Raw genomic sequence first — 23,786 nt, 5'->3', positions numbered from 1 at the left:
AGGAGCAGAGGCGGCGGAGCCTTACCCCGGGGTGGGATGTGAGTAAGGGGGTGCGGTGGGGTGGGGCCGGAGAGAGACCCCCCCCACCCGCCAGTACTTCGGCCTTTGCCGCCCGCTTTCCCTCCCCCCGCCGCCCCTTTTCGCCAGGCGCTTTTCCTCCCCTCGCTGGGGAGGGTCTCCCGTTTTTTATTGTCCCTGCTTGCGGGTCGCAGCGTGGGGAGGGGGCGGTCAGAGGTATGAATGTCTTCTTCCTCCACCCCCCCACCCCCCCAAAAAAAGCTAAGTTGGGAGAGGGATTCATGTTTCGAAATGTACCCCACCCTGCCTCACCCCACCCAACCCCCCGGATGAGCTTATATCTGTATCCACATCTGTAGATCTGTATCTGCATCTATATCCATATCTACATCTATATATCTGTATCCACATCTATATTTCTATATATCTATATCTATATCCACATCTATATAGCTATATGTCCATATCTATATCTATATCCAATATATACACATCTATATAGCTATATATCCATATCTATATCCACTATATCCACATCTGTATAGCTATATATCCATATCTATATATCTATATCTATATCCACATCTATATAGCTGTATCCACATCTATATTTCTATATATCTATATCTATATCCCCATCTATATAGCTATATATCCATATCTATATCTATATCCAATATCTCCACATCTATATAGCTATATATCCATATCTATATCCACTATATCCACATCTGTATAGCTATATATCCATATCTATATATCTATATCTATATCCACATCTATATAGCTGTATATCCATATCTATGTGTGTGTGTGTTTTCATTGGGAGAATGGGTGCAGCAGGGTCTTTTCTGAATTATTGGGGGGGGGGGCGGTGCACGACTTGGGTGTATTTATGTACAGCGCATTTCTACATGCAGGAAAGGTCTCCACGAGCAAGCAACCCAGCGAGCCAGTCCCCTTTTCCTCCAGCCTGCATGCGAGAGGGGAGGGATGGGCTTGCAGCAGAAAACAGCATTACAGTACATCCCTTCTCTGTCTGTTGCTATACCCAACTGCTTGTGGATCCAGCCTCCACCCTTACACTCCTCCTTCCTTCTGGAATCTGTTAAGCGCAGGCTGCGCGCTGGAGAGAGAGGGGTTGGTCTAGTACTCTGGTTAGCTCCCCTCTCCCCCGCCCCCCCCCAAAATCTGAAATCTCTCCCAGCGGCATTCCCAACGATTGCTGTCAAATAGGCAGAGATTTGAACGTAAAAAATAGGAAAGCAATAGCACTTAGCCGAGCTTTCAGAACGGACTTAGAGGCTGTCAGAGGAAGGGTTTGCTCAGGACTGAGGCATTCAGGCAGTGCCAGCGGGGGGGGGGGGCGGACTCCGCCCTGTGGAGCTGGCAGACCAACATAGCGCCTCTCTTGCAAGGATATGCAAATCCGTGTGGAATAATTCTCGCGAAAGCCTCGCAAATTAAGAACTTGAGGGCAAAGGGGTTGCAAGCATGGATTGGCATGAAATAAATGTTTCCTTTCAGAATGTGTTCGCATAGCTGTACAGAGAATAGTGGGGTTGGCATGGTGTTGAAGAATCAGTCCTGCTGGCACATCTGGTGGCTACCATTAGGATGAGGAGAGGTTTCTAGTTCATGGTGAAGATTATTGGTGAAATGGGAAGGATGAAGTAGGAGAAATGCTTTTTGTTGTAGATAACTGTTTGATAATGTTTGTTCCCATTTTTGCAATAATGTATACAGTGGTACCTCGCAAGACGAATGCCTCGCAAGACGAGAAACTCGCAAGACGAAAGAGTTTTTGGTTTTTTGAGTTGCTTCGCGAGACGAATTTCCCTATGGGCTTGCTTCGCAAGATGGAAACGTCTTGCAAGTTTGTTTCCTTTTTCTTAAAACCGTTACAGTAATACAGGGTGCATTGCTTGAAGAGGTGCAGTTGCGACTTGACTTCGAGGAGCAACTCATAGCACGCGGTGTGGTAGCCTTTTTTGAGGTTTTTGAAGATTTTTTTGAAAAAATGGAAACCGTGCTTCGCAAGACGAAAAAACTCGCAGAACGAATTAATTTTGTCTTGCGAGGCACCACTGTACTGGCCTCTTGTGCAAAAAGGAGCAAAACTTAAGATAATGCAGAAATGGCAATGAAAGTGCCTGCTTGAACTAGCACTGTTACAGATCTGCATAATACCAGCAGTTGTAAGAAATCTATCTTTTATTTTCATTATTTCATAAAAATTCTATACTGCTTGATTGTAAAAACAAACAAACCCCCAGACCCCACACATTTGTTAACAAAGGCAAGTTTGGTGTGATGCATCTGATGTATCTGAAAGTTCTCTCAGTAGATTTCTAGATTTCCCATCAACCAAAGTCTTCTGGGTGGTTTATAAAAAATGTAGTTTAGAGCCCAGAAGTCGTGTGAATTCTGGGAAGGACAGTGTGGCACTGAAAGGTTGAAAGGGATAATCTGTAAAGGAGACAGAAGAATCGTAGTGGGGAATATCTACATGTTCCAAGAAAGCATATACAACAAGAAAAAAAATAAGGCTGCAGAGATGTGAAAGAAATAATGGATGCATAGCGGCTATCAATGACACAAGAAGAGGTTGTCTTTGGACTTTTGAAGTGTTCCAGAAGCAGATATTTTACAAGGGTCCTGCCTTTTACAAGAGGTGGAAGCTACTGTTCTAATGATAACACTAAAGTAGTGCAAGATGAATACATTTTATATCTGAAAGGCTATTAGCTGGCTTATCACAGTTTTCTCTGGTTTAATTCAAATTAATTTTTATGGTTACTCTTTTGGAAAAAAAACTTGCCTTTCTCCCTCTAAGATTCAGTTTCCTGAAACCAAATATGTGTGTAGAAATGCAGGTACATATCATATTTGAACAGTCTTGCCACTTTTGTGTAGCCTGTTAAATTATAGCCCTCTGCTTACTGAAGCAACCCTTGTAAGTGAAGGGGCGGAGAAGTGTAAGCATCTGGAAAAATGCTGAATCAGATTCCAGCGTCTCAGTGTCTTTCTCCAGTGACTAAATTTGACAGTGCGGGCTGTTAATGTGCCAGTTTCTCTTATGGTTATGTGTACAGAATATAGATCTAGTTGTTTTGCCATGCCTCACTTGGTATGTAGCCCTTCTCTGTATGTTGCACTGCATTCCGGAATACAATGGTATTCCAGGAACAAGCAATTTTAAGGAGACAGTTTAGGGAAAGTGCACGTGAGTAGGAAATATTGCTGAGGGAGACCACAACTGGGATTGTAATCTTAGTCATACTTGGAGTAAACAGCAATTCCTATTGAACACATTGAGGATCAGTCTGCAAATACAGTACTCTCTTCTGGAATCTAAAATATTCATATGAGGTTGCATCTGTTTGTTGATTTCACTTTGTTAATTTATCAAACACTAATGCGTTTAAACGTTATGGCAATTCTATTGTATGTGGGTTTTTAAAAATCCTTTCTCTGTTGTTATACATTTACAGTGGTACCTCAAGTTACAAACACCTTGGGTTACAAACATGTCGGGTTACTAACACTGCTAACCCAGAAGTAGTACCTCGGGTTAAGAACTTTACCTCAGGATAAGAACAGAAATCGCACGCCGGCGGTGCAGCAGCAGCGGGAAGCCCCATTAGCTAAAGTGGTATCTCAGGTTAAGAACGGTTTCAGGTTAAGAACGGACCTCCGGAACGAATTAAGTTCGTAACCAGAGGTACCACTGTTATTAGAATGTTTTAGGCACAAGATGCATGTTTAAGGGCAGTATTATCAGGTTGTTGCTGGGGGGCTCAGGACATCATCACAGGTGAAACTATGCTCAGGGAAACTTGGAACAATTCCATAGCAAATAGCTATGCAGAGTCCCACCAAGTGGTGGTGAGGGGGTTGGCTTTTGCGGTGCCCTTGGCAGAGAAATAGCATGCACAATTACTGGGATCAGCTCTAGCAGTGAGTCCCAGGGGTGGCCACACTTAGGAAAGAAGAAGGAGAAGAAGAAATTTTATTTATACCCTGCCCTCCCCAGCCAAGACCGGGCTCAGGGCAGCTGATACCAGATAAAAACAATTGATTGAAATACAACTTAAAAACAAGATTAAAATACAACATTAAAACATTAAAATGCAGCCTCATTTCAATAGGAACTCAAATCAAAAACTTTTTTAGGGATGAAAACATCAAGTCTTCACCAAGGCCAACTATTCAGACTGGTCCTACATGGGCCAGAAAAAAGCCAGGGAAGTCCCCAAATAGGAGTTCCATCACAGAAAGAAAAAGGAAAGAGGGGGAGGAGATCAAGTTGATTCCAAGCCAAAGGCCAGGCAGAACAACTCTGTCTTACAGGCCCTGTGGAAAGAAATCAGATCCCTGGTCTCATGAGGCAGAGCGTTCCACCAGGCCAGATCCAGTGTTGAAAAGGCCCTGGCTCTAGCTGAGGCTAATCTGACTTCCTTAGGGCCCGGGACCTCTAGGGTGTTACTATTTATGGACCTTAAGGTCCTCCGTGGGGCATACAGGTGGTCACATAGGTATACTACTGTTGCGGAGGAGGCATTGAGCTGGTATGTTAGGCTTGGAGACAAAAATCGGACCGCTCTTGCAGCTGTTCCTTGGCTGGGAACTCTTCCCTCCACCACTCTCCAAGGCATTGCCTTCTGGCACCACTTCTCCCTAGTTGTCTTGCTCTCCACTTTGAAAAAGGAAGTGTGTTTTATTTCAGCCACAGCTGGAACCCAGACTCCTCATTGACCTGCACCATCAGCTCTTGTCCTGGTGGCTGCTGTTTCCCCTGCAGGTGGGGTTGCCGTACACTGCCACCTCTTTGAGAAATTTTGGACCTTTTCCCTATTTTGAACTGGGACCCAATGAGAAGTCCCCTCCCGCCACCAAGAGGAAGTTAAGCTTCGGAGCAGGGATGCAGGGAGGTGAGGGAACCAGCTAGCAACAGGTACGTACAAACAAGGTTGAGGCAATTCTTCCTCAAAGAACAAGACTAGTAACTGGAATCTGTATAAGACAAATATGACAAGCATATATCCTTTCTCTCTTTCCTCCCCTCCAGCACCAAATCTTCCCTGGAACATTTGTACAACAGGCGGACACCAGACCTGATAAAGTTTGATAAATCCCTAATTTGAGAACTGGAAATAGTTTATTTTCCATTGTCTCCTCCATTGCCCCCCCCCCAATATGGGCAGCAACCATTCTGTGCGCGTTCAATTGACGTGCATCCGCTGACACATGAGTCCTTTTCGACCTCAAAGAGGCTGGAATGGGGGTTGGGCTTATGCACAAATGGGGGGGGGTGCCTGTGTATAAAACACTCTTAAATGATATTATTTGTGCTTACTTTATTGCTTTTTAATATTCTAGAGGCATACCACCATTTGGTTTTAGGGACTTAATGCCCATTGATGTGTCAGGTTCAGGGTCAGACACATCCCACTCATACCATTTATTTTACCGTTTTTAATGCTAAATGAAAACCTTTTAGATTATTTTCACTACTCATTTTTATCAGCAGCTGTGTATAAACTCAGTCCTAGTTTTTGTTTTGTTTTGTTTTGTTTTTTGTTAACCTGTCCTGGCTTTAGACCATAGTTAGTTTTGCTATTTCCTCTGGATATCTGGAGTTTGATAAATCCCTGATTTGAGAACTGGAAAGATTTTATCTTCCATTGTCTCCATCATTAATTATGATAATATCTTCAGGAAGGTTATTTCCTATTGAGAAAGAGGAACGTGATTGGATCATGCTTTAGGAACAATATTTTGGATGCTTGTTGATTTCTGCACGTGGCACATTTTCAAAACACTTCTCTGCATGCTTTTTTTGGTATGTAGATAAATTGGTTGGTTTACGTTTGTAGAGGCCCAGAAAATGTTGCCATGGCTTGTTCTTATGACACTCCTATCTTGCAGACCTTGGTTAATAGACCAGTACAGTTACAAACCAGCAATAGGAGCCAGGTAAAAAAAGCCATAAATGCAAGAACCAGACACTGCAAAAAACCACATGCCAGCTTTGTCCCCATATCTACCCAGGCAGCACTGTTACAGAGTCTAATAATGTCAGCCACATTATCATGGGTTCATTTACCTGCTCCTCTCCCTATGTGATATGTTGCTTGTTTTTTTATACTGTTTTGTACATCTCTTAATTTAAGGTAAGGATTTTATAAATTTTAATTTTTGATATGAAATGCCATCATCTGCCAGCAATGCCCTTCTGCGTCCTACAATTGATCAATCTCTGTATTAAAGAATAAGCAGACAAACATGATATCAGAAATGGCAATATGCAGAAACCAGTAGGAAGACATAATAGGAGACTTTATGCAGCAGACTTTAAGGTGGCTATCATTAGAACAAGGAAACATCATAGGGAAACTCCAGTGTGAAATCATATTTTGTCAGGCAATTCAGTTTTGTAACCTGTGGCTTGAATTCAAATTACAGATTTGTGTCCACCAAATGAGGATTAATTTACCAATGCCCAGAGTGTTTTTGTTATCCCCAAAACTGCCATTTTGGTCACTGTACTTTTACATTTCACTTCCCCTGTAACTCCACTTCCATCCATATGAATGTATGCATAATATGGTTGTATTACACTCAGTGCATCTGATTAAGTGGCCTGCGGTCCACAAAAGCTGATGCCATAATCAGTGTGTTAATCTTTAAGATGTTGTTTGTTTCTTTTCAAGTGGTATCTTAAAACCATTTGATCTATTATGAGCAACCAAAGTTATTTTACAGAAGTTCTTTCTGTCATCAGATAAATGTTTCATTACCTTAATCTTGTGACTCTGGCTTGGTTTCCTCATGAGTTACACCCTTATACCGTCATTGATAATTTCTATATGTATGAGGCAGACCAAATTTCTGTAGTTTTCATCTTTGTCTAGTCACACTACTTTTAACACTTTATTCATTCCATTTATCACTCTTTTCCCAGCCTTTCTCCTTGTTGCACAGGTTCTTCATTTTGTGCAGCTCTGGGATACTGTGTCAAATATTTTGCAGCTTTGTTATTTTTCAGACTATCCCCTGTCATTTCCATCACACAAACATTATGGTGGAAATGAGCTATGCAGATAGTGTTCATTTGGAAAACCTGTTAGCAAATAGGGCTGATTTGAACCAGGGGCATGTGACTCCGGCCATCTTGTGTGTACCACTACCTTAGCAAGGATTGCGCTAATAGCCTTTTTCTTTCTTTCCAAGCTTCATTTCTCCCCTCTCCTGTTCTACAATTTGTTCACCATTTATATTGAGGCTACATGTTTGTACCTCCTCTCAGTTTCTAACATATGTCATCTCCTCTCCTTTGAAAGAACCTAGGCTTATTTGAAGAAGAAAAATCTAGGACTTCTGTAGGTGTGGGGGAAGCTAGTCCATCATTTGAGTGTGTGTGTGTTTAGTACATGCTCTGGACTCATATGTGACAATATCACTAGTTCTATATTTTTAAAAAATCAAGCTTGCCCTTCCAGACTTATAATTCATCCTTATATCCGGTAGGAAAACCATTGCTCTTATCCTGCAAGCATTATATAGTAATTGTTAGGCATCAGGCATGTTTTGTGACTGGCACAGTTCCAACTGTGACCACCTGGAGGTCTCTGGAATGCCAGGTTGGCAAATGACACCTCTGTCTGGTTGGCCCCTCCAGCTTTCTTAAGCTGGTAAGCAGAAGAGCTTATTTATTGCATTTAGTAAAGGTAAAGGGACCCCTGACCATTAGGTCCAGTCGTGGCCAACTCTGGGGTTGCGGTGCTCATCTCGCTTTATTGGCCAAGGGAGCCGGCGTACAGCTTCCGGGTCATGTGGCCAGCATGACAAAGCCGCTTCTGGCGAACCAGAGCAGTGCATGGAAACGCCGTTTACCTTCCCGCCAGAGCGGTACCTATTTATCTACTTGCACTTTGACGTGCTTTCGAACTGCTAGGTTGGCAGGAGCTGGGACAGATCAACGGGAGCTCACCCCGTCACGGGGATTCAAACCGCCGACCTTCTGATCGGCAAGTCCTAGGCTCTGTGGTTTAACCCACAGCGCCACCTGGGTCCTTTTTATTGCATTTATATCCCACCTTTTTGTCCAAAGAGTACATGGTTCACCACCTCCTCAGTTAATCCCTACAGTGACCCTGTGAGGCAGGTTAAGAGGCTGTGACTGGCCCAAGGTCACCCAGTGAGCTTCATGACTGAGTGGGGATTTGAACTCTGGCGTCCCAGGCCCGTATCTGACACTCTAACCACTACACCACACTGACTTCCTGGAGTACTTCTGCTATGGGGCAGCTGTATAAATTAAGTAGGTAAATAAACATGGGAAAAGCAAAATGTCACAGAGAAGGATCTGAAATATTTTCCTTGAAGCTTGAATTTGTTTTATTTTGAATTGTTTTATTTGATGTTTTAATGTGAACTTTGATATTTTTTTTCTTTAAAACATAAAGTGGTATAGAAATGATGATGATTATGATGATAATAATATCTGGGGGTGGTGGTCCCTAGACATACCGTTGTGGCAACTGTAACCCGGGTTTAAGGTCCCATTTGGTGATTATATACCTGAGTTTCTAACACCATAGTTTTTTGATTACCCAAACCCTGCTGAGCTACATAAATATGGACATGCTAAAACCCACAATCTGAAGCCATGCTTTTTGTTGGTTTATTAATTTGGTTTATTTTAACTATGGTTTGGTATTACTTGTAAACCTGGCACTCTTCCATAGCAATGGTTTGTTTGCCCATCCCAACCCAGGTGCGCAATCTAGCTACGAAGCACGATCAACTGGAAAACAAATCAAGCTTTGGAGAAAAAAGCCATGGTTTGTTTGATCACCTGTGGGACTGCTTGTTGTTCAGTCATGCTTTGTTAAACAAACAGCAGCTTAGTATGTGTGAACAAGGGCCTTTGTATTTTTCTAAAAATGTTGTGTATATGACTGCTGTGGGTATAGTCTGTAGTTTATCCCTTCTGGGACTATAGGATGTTAGGTGCTAGCATTATCTAGTGATGGCTCAGCATTCCAAACAGTTGCACTGTCTTTCTGTAAAAAAAAATTGTAATCTGGTTTCTTTGGCAAAAGCATATCAAATATTAGAAACATAAAACTAGGTCAGAGATGTTTTTAAAATGATGAATGAGAACCACAGAACCATTAAACTATCTGGGTCACATTTTTCAGTTTTTCTTTTTACTTTAAGTACACATTTTATTATGCCTATTAACACACACACAAAAAAACATTCTCACTAGAAGACCATCCTGCATTGTTTTAAAAGCTGTTTTTTTAACTTTAAAAGTGAATTGCTTTTATGGCATAATGCAGTTTCCCAAACCTTTTCCCTTTGTGGACCACTTGAAAATTGCTGATGGTCTCGGTGGACCATTTAATGATTTTTTTGCCTATTGTAGCAGTTGCAGTGCACTGTGCTAAATGCTGTTATGATTTTTAATTGCATTTTTACTGCTTTTTTGTTTCTTCTAATGTATGTATTGCAATTTGCATTCCATAGAATTCAAATTGTAATGCAATGTAATACAATATAAGATATAAAAGAAGCAATACAAGTACAAAAAAAATTCAGCATAGACATGCTACAGACTCATAGAATCGTAGAGTTGGAAGGGACCCTGAGGTTCATATAGTCCAACCCCCTTCAATGCAGGAATACGTAGGTGTCCCTTGCGGGGATTTGTGTGGAAACTAGCCTACTGCATAAAGTTAAAATTCATGTTGATTGCTCCACTCACTTTTGTCTCTAGTCCCACCCACCGCTGGCATGTGGGCTCTGGAAAGTTGCCCAGAGGGGAATGCAGCCTTTGAGCTGAATAGTTAACTTAGCCCAGCCATGATGTGTCTAAGCTAAACACAATGCTGTGCTTGGGTAGATATGCACGTGACGTTGGTGGTTCCAGGAGCAAGGTTAGTTTCAGTTTGTTGCTCAGGTGCTCACCAAGGGAAGAGTTCAGGTGGCAATTACTCATGTAAAAAGTCGTCCTTGCTTTTCTCAACTTTCCCTTGCACACAGTTCGTCCCTATTTCCATGCCTGATCCTCTCTCCTATATGCAGCCCCCTTTGTGCAGACACCCTTATAAAATTCAGTCCCCTTTTCTCTGCCTCCTCCTTTTTGCAACTCTCCCTTGCACCCAGGACGCCCTCATTCCTATCCTCCTCTCTTGTTCTACAGTTCCCTTCTTCCCACTCCCATGCCAAGATATGTTACTGTATCTGTAAGATGAATAGAACTTTAAGAGCAAGTCTGTCTGCTACCTAACGTTGATCAGGGATTGATCACTTCTTTACTAAGGTAACAATTCTTGTCTCAAATGCCACACACCCTTCCTCATCTCTCACTACAGTTCGTTTTGTTTACACGAGCCTTAAAGTAGGAGGGCTGGTTCAATTCTGAAGGATTGAAGTAGGCCACAAAACAAATAGAACCTATGGCCCTAGTAAAATTATGAGAGACTATGGCTGTCATTAATGAATAGCTTTCACTGGGGCGGGAGCAACCTTAGTGGGGGGGGGGAGCAGGGAGGAAACCAAAACAAATGACTCAAGTGGAGCAACAAAATGGCAATACATATGCAACATATTCTCTGTCGGCGGGGCAGGAAGTAGATGAAAATGAAAGAGAACTTGATTCCATGAGAATACTATGTGTTGCTACCATTCAGAAATCCACAAAGATAAAGTACAGTATTGTACAGTACAGTGTTTTCTCAAACATTTTGACTAATCCTAGAAGTTGTGGTCATCATTATCTGCTTCAAGGAAGGATTCAGCACTACAGTGGTACCTCGGGATGCGAACGGGATCCGTTCCGGAGCCCCGTTTGTATCCTGAATGGAACGTAAGACACGACAGTGCGTGCACCAGTTGCGTTTTGCCACTTCCGCGCGTGACGACATTTTGAGCGTCTGCGCATGTGTGAGCGGCGAAACCTGGAAGTAACGTGCTCTGTTACTTCCAGGTTGCCACGGAGCGCAACCCGAAAGCGCTCAACCTGAAGCACATTCAACTCAAGGTATGACTGTATGCCAATAATAGCAAAACACTTCTATGACTTTTATTTCATGTTTGTCACATTGTTTTATTATTTTGCTGCTTAGGTTTTAGTATTTTGTATTTTCGGGTTTTTCTCTATGTAACTATGGAGTGGTTTTGTTTTGTTATGGTGAAAGCTACTCTTGGCCCATAGACCGTCTGATTCAAATAAATCTAAGGATTCCCTTATCTTACTATATCTCCTCTTGTTAGTCTTGAACTGCTTCCATTTACAACCTTGCACGTGCTGCGCATACAGTCGTACCTCCTTTTGCGTCCGGGATCCATTCCGGAGTCCCAGACGCTCGATGAAAGGGATGCTGGACAAAGCGCCGCTCTGCGCATGCGCGGAGCGCGATTTAGAGCTTCTGCACGTGCATGAGTGGCAAACCCGGAAGTAACCTGTTCCGGTACTTCGGGTTTGCCGCAGACGTTTGACGAAATGGACCCTAAAGGGACAGACTCAAAACCAGGTGCGACTGTACTGTTGCTAAAGTGTTTGACTTCTTATAAAAATCTAAGCCATTTGCACTGGGAGGACAGGGGTGCATGAGTGTGAAAGCTGTCTTGTCTGTCCTGTCCTAACCAGAATAATCCTGCTTACCTTTTAATAGTGTTTGACTATAAGATGTAATAACTCTTCAAAATATGAAGTTCAGAGCATCATAATAGGATGCAGAGAAACAGAGGAAAGGGCACTCCGAAAAATTTTGCTTTTGAAAAGTTGTTCTTAACAGCCAGTGGCTTTGCCTATGTATTAATGCATGATCTCTCTATTACAAATAGATGAGATACAAGGATCTAATTATTCCTCTTTACCCTCCACCTTTTCTAAAAACATTGCAATAAAAGCTATTAATCCTAAATCCTGGTTGATTGCGCTAAACATAGTACAATCCTTCTCTCTCCTCAGGCATATATAATTTAGTTTTATATAAAATGAGATATTTAACTAGTTTAGGGAGTTTGCTTCATTTTGGCACTTGTATGCAAGATGCATTTTCCATAACCTTTTTTTACATTTTGTTGAGAATGGATCAAGTACTGCCAAGCAGCTGATTGTTTCACAAGGGAAACAGTTTGGCAGGGGTATCCCTCTGTCAACTGGATAGATGCCTATTTTTATCCTTGCTTCATAAAACCTTCCAGCTGTCTTTAATTTAAATAAAATGTGGATATGCTGGTTGATCCAGAGTGAGAAATTTCTGTCGAGATCTGTCTTTTGTTGAAACACTCCAGTCTCTAAGCCATTCATTCTAAGGATAAACTACTTTAGTTCCAATTATGGCAGAGAGCACATACAACAATTATGTCAGGAGTTGCTGGGTTCACACAACACAGTGGTGTATATTATTAGACTCTGTTGCAAGTTATGTACTCTTGACAAGTAGAGACTTTTATTGACTGTCATCTACGGCTCAAAATATCTTGAGGAAGTTTAGATGTGAAGCAGTCATCAAAGTAGCTCAGTGCAGTTCTTTGTTTGCATTTGGCACACAGAGGACGTTGTCAGTCAGGAGAGTGTTCTCCTCAGTCATTCTTGGAGACCACAGAGACCTGTAGTTAGGACGATAATCTTTTAGTGTATGGTGCACAAGCCATTTACTTACTTTCTTATTACATTTTTATACTGGCCAGTAGCCATTTTTTATTTCATGTTTATGTCTCACTTTTATATATTATGGTTTTAATTTTTACTGTTAACCTCTTAGTTGACACCTTTGTAGTTGAGCAGTAGGGATGCAGGTAGTTCTGTGGTCTAAACCACTGAGCCGCTTGGGCTTGCCGATCAGAAGGTCAGTGGTTCAAATCCCCGCAACGGGGTGAGCTCCCGTTGCTCTGTCCCAGCTCCTGCCAACCTAGCAGTTTGAAAGCATACCAGTGCAAGTAGATAAATAGGTACCTCTGCGGCGGGAAGGTAAACGGCGTTTCTGTGTGCTCCGGTTTCCATCACCATGTTCTGTTGCTCCAGAAGCGGTAGATGAGCAAGTAGATGGTCACTTATTGTTTTAAGCTTATCATCATGTGGAAGAATTAGTCCTCTCCAAAGTGATACCTGAGTAACTGGGGACCTGACAGTTGACTTTCTGTAAACACAACATAAAAATAGGAACCAAATTGATTCAAAACAATCCTGTTTTGAAGTGCTGTGGACCAGTCTACTATTGTAAGTGAGCTTTTCTGAGAGTGCCACAGACAAGATCCTGTCCAACCATCCTTTCTTTCACAACCCTATTTTGCATTTCCAGTGGCGTGCTATCTGTGCCTGCACTATTGCCAGCAATAAAGCAACAAATCCCTTGTGTTACACAGAAAAATCTAACTCACTATCTTTTGACAGTAGTGGGAAACGAGGATCTGGGTTTAGGAGTTGCCCGAAATTGTAGAAAAAAATCATTGTAATGCTTAACATATGTACAGTTCCACCCACAACCCCCCAGCACAATGGAAATATATTTGGATTAGTACTATGATGTTTCACCAGGATCCAGTGCCAATGAAATACAATATTGAGAACTGCCTTCTTAATTTTAGCAGAAATAGATTTCAGGGGCAGGTGGGTCTACAAACATTCTAAATTGGAATCATCTATTTTTATCCTGAGATCTTCTTCCTATGCATATTTCAATGCCACTATAGACCACATGGACACATTGATGAGAAGCTTGTAAGTCTTAGAAGCAGTCCCCTTAAATTCTGACAAAGGTTGTGTACAAAGATGTTGGTATACAGTTTGAAAACACAGGCTATGGGCCACACCTATGAAGCCCCATAGCAAATGACAAAGAAAAATAGCTTTTCGTAGCCAATTGCATGGTGGCCCCATGAGCTTGGGCAGTCTGTTAAAATCATTGTTTTTAGTCATCTTCTTGAAATTGCCTTGTGAAGATGTATCATGTTGTTTGTCATCTTTTTATGTTGATAGTTTTATGTTGATACGTAGAGTTAAGACAGTGAAATTCAGTTTGGTAAATTATGGAGACCATGCTGAAGGAAGAACACTCTAGTGTGTAGTAGAGTGGAAGACCATTCTAGTGCTAATATCAGTGGCCAAAATCAGTTGGTATGGAGAACCTGCAATTTTTATCTGGGCTAGACTATGGATTAACAATGTGTGAGAATGGCATATGTGTGGAATCCAGTTGGGGCATCTTTTGCAGTTGCTAATGGGCAGAAGGGAAGGAGAGGATTGTTGCCAGTTCCCCTTTCTGGGAGCCCCCAGTCTGTTCTTGAGGGTTGGGGGACCTTCAAACAGATCTTGGTGGGCACAGGAGGCTGCAGAGGGGCAAACAGTACTTTGCTGGTTGAGGCATAGATGCAGTTACTGTTAACAAACTTATATTTTGCAATTGGCATAAATGTAAAACCCACTGATGATTAAAAGTCTCTTGTTATTTTATTTATTTAGGCAAGTCGTGTATCACTTATATTTGGGAGGGGGAGATTTTAAACAGTTGCCAGTATATTTTAAAACATAGAGTATAAATAATAAAGTACTGAAAAAAATTCACATTATAGAACATCACAATTAACAACTAATCTGGGCACTGTCTAATATCAGCATAAGCTACAGAAAAACACTGAAAATGCCAAGTTTTAGAACATAGTTAGCAGCTAAGCAACTAAACAAAATGACCTCTAAAAATAGCAATAAAATACTACAAATTATAATAAACTACATAATATAAAACCCACATTTTAAAATAATATAATTGACAACTAAGCAAAATAAAAAGCAAACTCTTTCCAAACCACCATATGACCAGTCAATCGTATACTTAAACAAACTGATCTAATTAAATTCCTAGCCCCTCCTTTTTAGCGATAAAGACAGCTTAATCTAACTGTAGCAAAAAATTCCACCCACTTCTATTCAAGAGCACCCTTTCATAATCAACGCTCAGAACAAACAGATAAATGCTATAAACCAACATACTCAAACCTCAGTCTTCTAGCATGCCCTCCAGTTAAACTATTCATTCACCACAACCACTCCTATGATTCAATCTAACATCAGCCACCGACTCACACGTCTACACCATGAGACTTTGACCCTCTCCTAAATAAAACTTTCCTGCCAATAATGCCCCCTCACCTCTCACTCAGGGTTACTGGTGGAGATAATCTATCCCCTCTATTAGTCTGGCCTTTTAAATGTGTTTGTGGGGTGGGAGGGAGGTTAATGGTTTTTTCTTTCTTTGTCTATTTTATTACATTATGTATTTGTGTTTTTATTTTGTATTTTTGTGCTTTAAACCACCTCATGATCTTTGGAAGAAGGGCAGTATGATGGGGGGGGGGGGGAGAGAGAGATTCTATCTATCTCTATCTATCATCTGTCTGTCTGTCTGTGTCTCTATCAGCAGCCAAGCAATAACACTTCACCCATATGAATGAATGCCTTGTATAAATACCACCTACTTCCCTCATCTCTCACCTGAAGAACCAAAAACTACTCCAGTATCAGGTTGCCACCCTAAGAAGGTGTAGGAATAAATGTCTTCAGGTTCATATGCAACATGATGATAAAACCTTATGCACCTCTCCCCACAGAAAACAGGAGAAAGCAGTAAAAATACAATATGAGGTGACACCTTTGTTCTTCCGGTGTACCTGAAGGGTGATTGGTGTTGGCCTGCTGCAGGAGATCTACCACCCTTGGCAGGTCTGTTCAAAAAGCCCCAGTCCCATAAGCAGCGAGTCAGCCTGCTGCTCAGCTGATTGCATTAAGCCAGATAACAAGGCTCTGAATCACAGCCTGCTCACTTGCCCAGGTCTCACCATTGTGTGAGGTGTAACAGTGATTCCGCCTGGGGGGAAATTGTGCATAAGGGCCTTCCATGTCCCCTCCCTTCCTTTGCACATACTCACACAGTTTTGCCCAGAATCTAGTAAATTTAATGTTTGAAGAATATTATTGCCACTTCACATTACCTGACCAGTCTATTGACCATTTTATAGAATCACATTTATGTTATGGGAACTTCTAAGTGAGTGGGACAGGACTCTGATAATAGTCTGGAGGAGCTGATTCTCTGAATCCTGTCACATGACATCCATTTCTGTTCTGTCCACTTTTAGTTTTTCATGGTTATCAGGTAGCAGAAGTTTTAAGTATAGGAAGTAAGACTTGTTAAAAATTGCTACATCTTTTAATTAATATCCAAATTCAAGGTCAATATTATAAGGCCTTATTTCTGTACTGTATCATTCTTAATAAAGCCTTTTTTAAAAGTCTGTAATTGATTCATCGGTGCAATTGGTTAATTGCCTAAGTTGCAAATTAAAATAGATTCTTCGAAATCACCACTCAACAGTGGTGATTATGGGCTGGTATTCTATTCTCCCATTCTGCCTTGTCATATGAAAATTGTACTAGCCCTTCTCTCACTACTCTTAACTAATAGATTTTACATTAACACAGATAATTGCTGTGGTTTACACCTCTGTCAACTAGAGTTTGCTAGCCAGCTGTAAATTCTAGTTTTTGATCATACATAAAACTGTGCAAACTCTCTTTTATTTATTTCAGATATGAAAACCGCTGGAAGGGATTAACTCTTCACACAGTGGCTTCATTCTAATGATCATATGTCAGCTTAATGATGTGAACCATGAATTAGTCCTTTGCCCCTCTCTTTGTAGCACAAGCAATTGAGCAATTTGAAACAGTGGTTCCCAAACTTTTTGTGGCCACCGCTCCTTTGGTTCCATAACCTCATCCTCGGTGCTCCCTGCCCTTTGAAAAGCATTATTCAGAAAAGTGATTTGCATAACCCACTAAGGAATATAACAAATAAAATTCAAAACTATAACAGTTAATGGCACATTTATTCAAAATCCAATTAAAACTAATCCAATTAAAACTATTTTATTTATTTCAACAAAATTGATGAATTTGTTCCAGCGATACAAAGTCTTTTCAAAGTCTGATAGACATTTACACCTCCAGCACTCCTGGGCCACCACCTTGCCGCTTAGCATAAGGTTACCAGATTTTTTTCAATGAATCCGGGGACACTTTTCAACGTCAATGAATTTTGTATGGGGACTGATTTGTAAATCCAGGGACTGTCCCCGCTGGTAACCTTATCTTAGCACCTCAGGTAATCCCCCCACTCCCAGGGGGGTGGTACCACCCACTCTGGGAACCACTGTTCTAGATTGTTCTAAGGCTGGTAACCATAGTCCCCCCATTTGGACAAAATAGAAAACTATGTTTAACTGAAGGCATCCTGTTTTAATTGTGAGTTGTGCAAAGGAGTAGAGAGCAGTCGAGTTGCCTGTGCAGGCAAAAGTTTTGTTCATATCTTGACTTACTAAACCAAAATACAACTGACCAAATTGGGATGGTGAAGTAAGTTTGATAGCACAGTTTTTCTTGTGTCCTGGAATCGGTTCATGTAAATCTCAGTAGACATGTCTTCATGCCAAGGAGGATATTTATGAGGAAGGGAAAATAATTGTTCTATTGGGATGTTATTCGCACGCACTGATCTATCTGAACCATGCCAATACGCTGCGCAGCTGTTTTAGTGACATAAGGTTTTTTGTTTAAGTAAGGACGTAAATAAGAACTTCCTTCCTCTTCCATTCATGCTTGTTTTAACTTGATGTGGAATTGTGATTTGGCGAAGAATGATCATGAAGTTACCATCCCTTGTAAAGCAATCCATGAAAACGTTTTCATCTGAGATATTCTCTTTACAAAGAGACACTTGATCTACAAGATGAAAACAACATGGTTTCGTATTTTCACTTTCAGGGAATTATTTCGGGACTGCTGACTGGGTGGCACCTTGCTGTTCATAATTGCCAAAAGGCTTTAAAAATACTAACAAATACGTAAATGGGGGAATTAAGAGGGTTAGCCCAGTTCATGGTAACACACAGTTTAAATTAATAATCCAGATTGAATTGTTACATTGGCTACCTTTTTGAAGAGCTTTGAGAAGCTTCAGTTGGTTCAGAATATGGCAACAAGGCTGTTGGTGAATGCTTGTCCATGGGTCTATATTGCACTTACCCTGTACTGATAGTAAATACCTTTAAAAACCCCAAGGCATAGTTGGTTCAGTCAGCCTTCAATGGTTTGTTTGCTGTCTTCTGCTGTTTTAAATACTTTTCTGTTCTTGCAAGGTTTTGCCTCACCAGGCAAATAATGTGTTCTGTGATGAGCTTTGCATTTTAGCTGCTGAGACTGTCTCTATGTTTTTAAAATGCTATCTTAATTGCTGTAAGTATCTCTGATTAATGCATATACATTTGAAGAGTGGGGTATACATTCTTGAATAAATAAATAAAACAGCTAGACTTGTGACTGGGAGTGGCTGACTGGACCATATATCACCGGTCCTAAAGGATCTACATTGGCTCCCCGTACATTTCCGATCACAATTCAAAGTGTTGGTGCTGGCCTTTAACGCCCTAAACAGCCTCAGTCGGGTATACCTGAAGGAGTATCTCCACCAACAACACAATCTAGTAAAGGAAACAAGTTTAAAGTAAGATGGCAAAGAATGTTAATGATATTGCAGAAGTATAGAATGTTATATTTAGGATTATCTCCAAGTGTAAGTATTAAAGAGAATTGCTTTAAGATGTAGTAGTGTTATTTATGATACACAATGTTGTAGTCAAAATTGGAAATGTGGAAAATCTGGAGTTGATTTCATGCACATGTGATGGAGCTTGTGAAATGGTGAAATAATACTGAGAAAAGATTGCTAAAACACTGAAACTGACTCATTATTTACCTTTAAACTCTTGATTAATACTTCACAGTTATATGAAAACAGCCATGCTATCATAACGGCATATTTTAGGTGGCTGTTTGTTAATAACTACATGAATGTTACTGGTCACAAAATGGCATATACTCGCAACTCCTACAGTACAAAAATAGTTTGCTGAATAAACAAAATTGGTACAACTGAGGGAAAGGAGGCAGAAAAAGGAACAGTTTGAAAAATCCTGGTCTCACGTTTGTAAGCAAAAATTTGAAATTGAAGCGTTTGAGACCTCACTGCTGAAATGATCGGATAACAACAGGAGGATAGCATGGAGAATGATAAGAGTAAATAATGAAATTATGCATTAAATATTATACTATTATATTTATTTCCTTGTGTATTATAATATATATTTGTATTCTAAGTATATATTTGATTAACTTATTTAGAGATGAAATTTACTATAGATGGACAGAGCAGTATCTAAGTTTATTTTATGCATTTTAGCAGGGAGCTGTATCACAAAGTTTGAAGTGTAAAATCCCAGTAATAGTTATGGTCCGATCGCCACAAAAGGAGAGGGGCATGGGTATTGAAGCTGAAAACAGGTGCAAAGAGAGGTACAGAATAGAACAGAAAAGTGGCTTCCGTAGTGGGATTGGCAAGGTGAAAAGCAAGTTTAGTAGTTGCAATGCGGGGGGGGGGGGGAGCTATATGGTGGGGATGGTAGAACACCATTCAGTCCTTACAACTACCTTTTATTAAGTAGAACAAAAAAGAATTTTATTGGCCGCAAGCTACAAAGTTCAACAATTGCAACCCTGTTATTGCTTAATAATTACCTATGTAATTATGCAGGAAGGATGGTTCACTTAGACTGTTGAAGGTAAGAATTCAAGATTGCAGGTGTTGCCTTCTGGCATCTTGCTGTTTCTACTTGTCTGTCAACTCTGCAACTAACGAACGGTTGTGTTTTTGAATCCGCAGATAGCATATGCAGTGCATTTATTTAGCTCTTTTTGGTATGTCCTAAAGACTTAGGCAAAAGCCAACTAATGCTTTTTAAATTTATTTTACGGGCTGTGGCACAATAGTAAGGTTGGCTCAGCAACCCACTACATTACCTTGATGCCTGAAAGTTGCTAGTAAATATGGTTTAGTTTGTAGATGGCAACAGATCTGCTGCTGGTATTCCCCTATCTACCATAGAGCAGAATTAGGGCAGTGTCTGAGGAGAAAAGCAGGACTTTTCCACTCTCCACCTGGCCCAAGCTGGGGCCTTACAGGCCTCATAAGGACTGCTGCTGCAGCTGCTGCCCAGCAAGTACAGTGGTACCTCGGGTTACATACGCTTCGGGTTACATACGCTTTAGGTTACACACTCCACTAACCCAGAAATAGTGCTTCAGGTTAAGAACTTTCCTTCAGGATAAGAACAGAAATTGGGCTCCGGCGATGTGGTGGCAGCGGGAGGCCCCATTAGCTAAAGTGGTGCTTCAGGTTAAGAACAGACCTCCGGAACGAATTAAGTACTTAACCCGAGGTACCACTGTACTGGGGTATTTTGGGGAAAGTTTGTTGGGAGTTTTGGCTGTTGTTACTGATATTAACTGATATTACTGATACTAACTTTTTGTATCTTCATTTTTATGTGGAAATTGTTCAGTTTGGTTGTGAAGTTTTAAATGCGTTTTATTTATTTTTGACTACTTTGCTATGTTTGTAATCATGTCAATCTTTTCATATTGGAAGCCGCCTTGAGCATTGTTTTAACTGTGGAAAGGTGGCGTACAAAAAAAAAATGGGGGGGGGGATTCATAGAACCATGGAATTATAGAGTTGGTCCCCAACCCCAAGGGTCATCTAGTCCAACCCCCTGCAATGCAGGAAACTCATCTAAAGCATCATGACAGATGGCCGTTTAGCCTCTGCTTTAAAACCTCCAAAGAATGAGAGGCCACCACCTTCCCAAAGAGTCTGTTCCATTGTTGAGCAGCTCTTACCGTCAGAAAGTTCTTCCTGATGTTTAGTCGGAATCTCCTTTCTTGTAACTTGAAGCCATTGGTTCATGCCCTACCCTCCAGAGCAGGAGAAAACAAGCTTCCTCTATCTTTCCTGTGGCAGCCCTTAGATATGGCTATCTCACGATGGCTATCTTACCACCGCTCAGTCTCCTTTTTTCCAGGCTAAACATACCAAACTCCCTCATCTGTTCCACATAAGATCAGACCCTTGATCATCTTGTCAATGTCCTCCTTAAATTTGTCGTGCCCAGAACTGGACACAGTACTCCAGGTGTGGTCTGACTGAGGCAGAAAATAAATGGTACTATTACTTCCCTTAATCGGGAGACTGTACTTCTGTTGATGTTGATTTATGGCTGAAACTATTAGTTTAAGACTGGGAAATACATTGCAAGCTCTAGGGGTGTGTGTGCATACTAGCTGAATGCACACAAATTTTGCAGATATGCAAAGAAGAAAATTATATATGCATGTAAACATAATTCAGGAAACAGGTTGTGTCTTGGTTCTAAAAGCAGACAAAGGTGTGAGTGAAAATCATTTGCATTATGCTTCCACAGAAAGGAATGTAGCCAAACTATTCAATATGTGGTTTATGTTAGTCTCTGCAGTGTAGGCAGTAGGAAAAGCTATTAGCTTCTGAAATATGGTAAGGCCTGAAGCTTTACTTGGAATCCTACCTGTACAAATTCTATTGAACTCAGTTGGGTTTACATTCAGATAACCATGCTAAAGATAGAGCTGTTAGTTTCCCAAGAAGTGCATGTAGAATTGCGATGTGTTGGTTGTAAAAATGTATTTTCCATGCATTCTCATGTAAGAAATGGCAAAGAAACTGTTCCCAGTCCATAGTTGAACGAAGTGCTTCTGCTGTCTCCTAGGTAAAGGAAGGGTGAAATATGTATTGCAATTTACTTTTAACTCTGATTGAGGATTCTTTTTCTTAAATGAAAGAACTAATCCCAGGTCTTTGGGCCTGTTTGACTTTTAAATATGGTTGGCCATGGTGCCTAAGCCATGTCTTCACACTTTAATTTCTCTTGACACATTTATTTCTTCCTTGACTTGTTGGCTCTTGCATACCATAGCTTGCCATTATGTCTGAACAGGCAAACTATGGTTTGTACTTGTTCCTTAAACCAGAATAGATTTGCACGGCGGTTTCCCATTCTGGTTTGGAGAACAAGTGCCAAGCTGTAGTTTGCTAGAACCAGGAAGTCACAGAGGGAATTTATATGTGAGAGAAGGAAGAAGCGCTGAGTTTTTAGACCCAGTGGTTAAACCAGCCCCTATCTGTGCCTGCCTGTTCTGTGCATTGTGCTGAGTTGTGCAAGCATCATCAGTTGGTATTTTTAGAATATGGTTGTTTACAATTAAATATTTAATTACAGTTAAAGGCTTATAAGAATAGGCACTCTGAGTAATAGTGAAGAGAGCAAAACGGAGCCCAACAGCTCATGTTATCAGTGCCTGAGCATTTGCTGTTGGGGCTGCCCCTCCACCTTCTCAAGCATTTTTGCCCCGGGGGTGATTACTCTCAAGTGGTTGACAAAGCATGATATCTTGGTTGGCCGTTTGGGGTTGTTTGGGAACTGCAGTGATAGGAATGAAGAACACTTCTTACCTTTGTTCAAACTTGCCCACTGTGTGCTTGGGTTAGGAAGAAGTTAGGGGGTGGGAACTCATGACCCATTAGGCTAAATTCAGCCCACTAGCGATGTACTGTGGCTTATCATGTTTTCTATCACAAACTGGCAGGAAAGCCAGGAGGTTTTTTGATCTTCTGGTGGTTGGTACACTGTGTTCACTTTGTTGGGTTACAAGTTGTCCAAGCCTCTTGCAGGGGTTGGGACGTTTAGGATTGGGAAAAGAGTTAATTGAGGCAGTGCTGCCTCCACACACATGTAAGAGAGAAGGTATGCCTGTGAAGTATCATTGTGTTGCAGAGTTCAAACCATTGTGAAGGAATGAAGTGGGAATTCTGGGGAATGTATCATGGGAATGAAAATGGGAGGGTGATCAGGGATTCATAGAGCTGGAAGGGACCTTGGAGGCACCTGGGAGAAATTTATGGTTTGGATATGTCAAACTGGGGTTGATTTTAGGTGAGTATCTGAACTGGACAAGGGAAAGATGTCTTGCACTGATAAGTATGGGACCAGGTATTATTGGTGATTCAGTGTTCCTTCCAGTATTAGAAATTCAGGTGAATATGCTTATACAAATGCAACTGAGGAAGGCATGTATTCCCCACTCCTTTTTAATGGTTCTTTGTGTTTGTTTTTAAGACCTGTTACAGCCGTAGCTCAGCAAAAACTGTTACTCTAACAGTATTTCTTAACTACAGAATTGAATCAGATTGCTGTTGGGTTTAGCTTAGTGGTTATGAACTATAATTATATAGTATGGCAACTGTATGCAGGAAAAGATGTTTTTATTGTAGCAGTTTGAAGACTGTGTCCATCTTTGTAAAAAACAAAAACAAACCACAGTTGAAATGCTGATACTGAGTCCTTGTTGAAAGGAATTTGGCAGCTCCTCTGGACTTTTGCTGGATAAGTACCCACATTGTACAAACCAACAATGTCTCACATGGCAGGGAATCTAAAAAAACTGAATACTCACATAATTGCCACTTAAATCCTTATATAAAGGATCCATTTAGCAAGAATAAGAGGGTGTTTATTATTGATGGCTTTTTAGAAAGCTCAGTATTTATAAGCTGGCTTTTTATAGACCAAGGCCATATTATTTTATAGACTTTGCATCTTCTAAAAGATACAATCCCCCCCCCATTACAACTATGTCCCAAGAAATCCCATCCAATATTTCAATTTAAGCCGACTGTTTTTAAATAATTTATTTGCAATATATTTCACTTAACTGATTTATTGAACCCCGACAAGAGCAGGCAACCTCCCATCTCATCCGGTCT

At 40.9% G+C, this 23,786-nt stretch overlaps 1 protein-coding gene across 5 annotated transcripts in view; it reads left to right on the top strand.

The window, feature by feature from the left end:
• The window catches only part of RAPH1 (Ras association (RalGDS/AF-6) and pleckstrin homology domains 1), an 80,463-nt gene that overhangs the window by 516 nt on the left and 56,161 nt on the right, over positions 1-23,786 (top strand). The gene's annotated exons all lie outside the window — the stretch shown is intronic.

Source organism: Podarcis pityusensis, assembly GCF_964106645.2.
Source record: "Podarcis pityusensis genome assembly, chromosome: 1".
Classification (NCBI taxonomy): domain Eukaryota; kingdom Metazoa; phylum Chordata; class Lepidosauria; order Squamata; family Lacertidae; genus Podarcis; species Podarcis pityusensis.
This window is presented reverse-complemented; position numbering and strand designations above follow the sequence as displayed.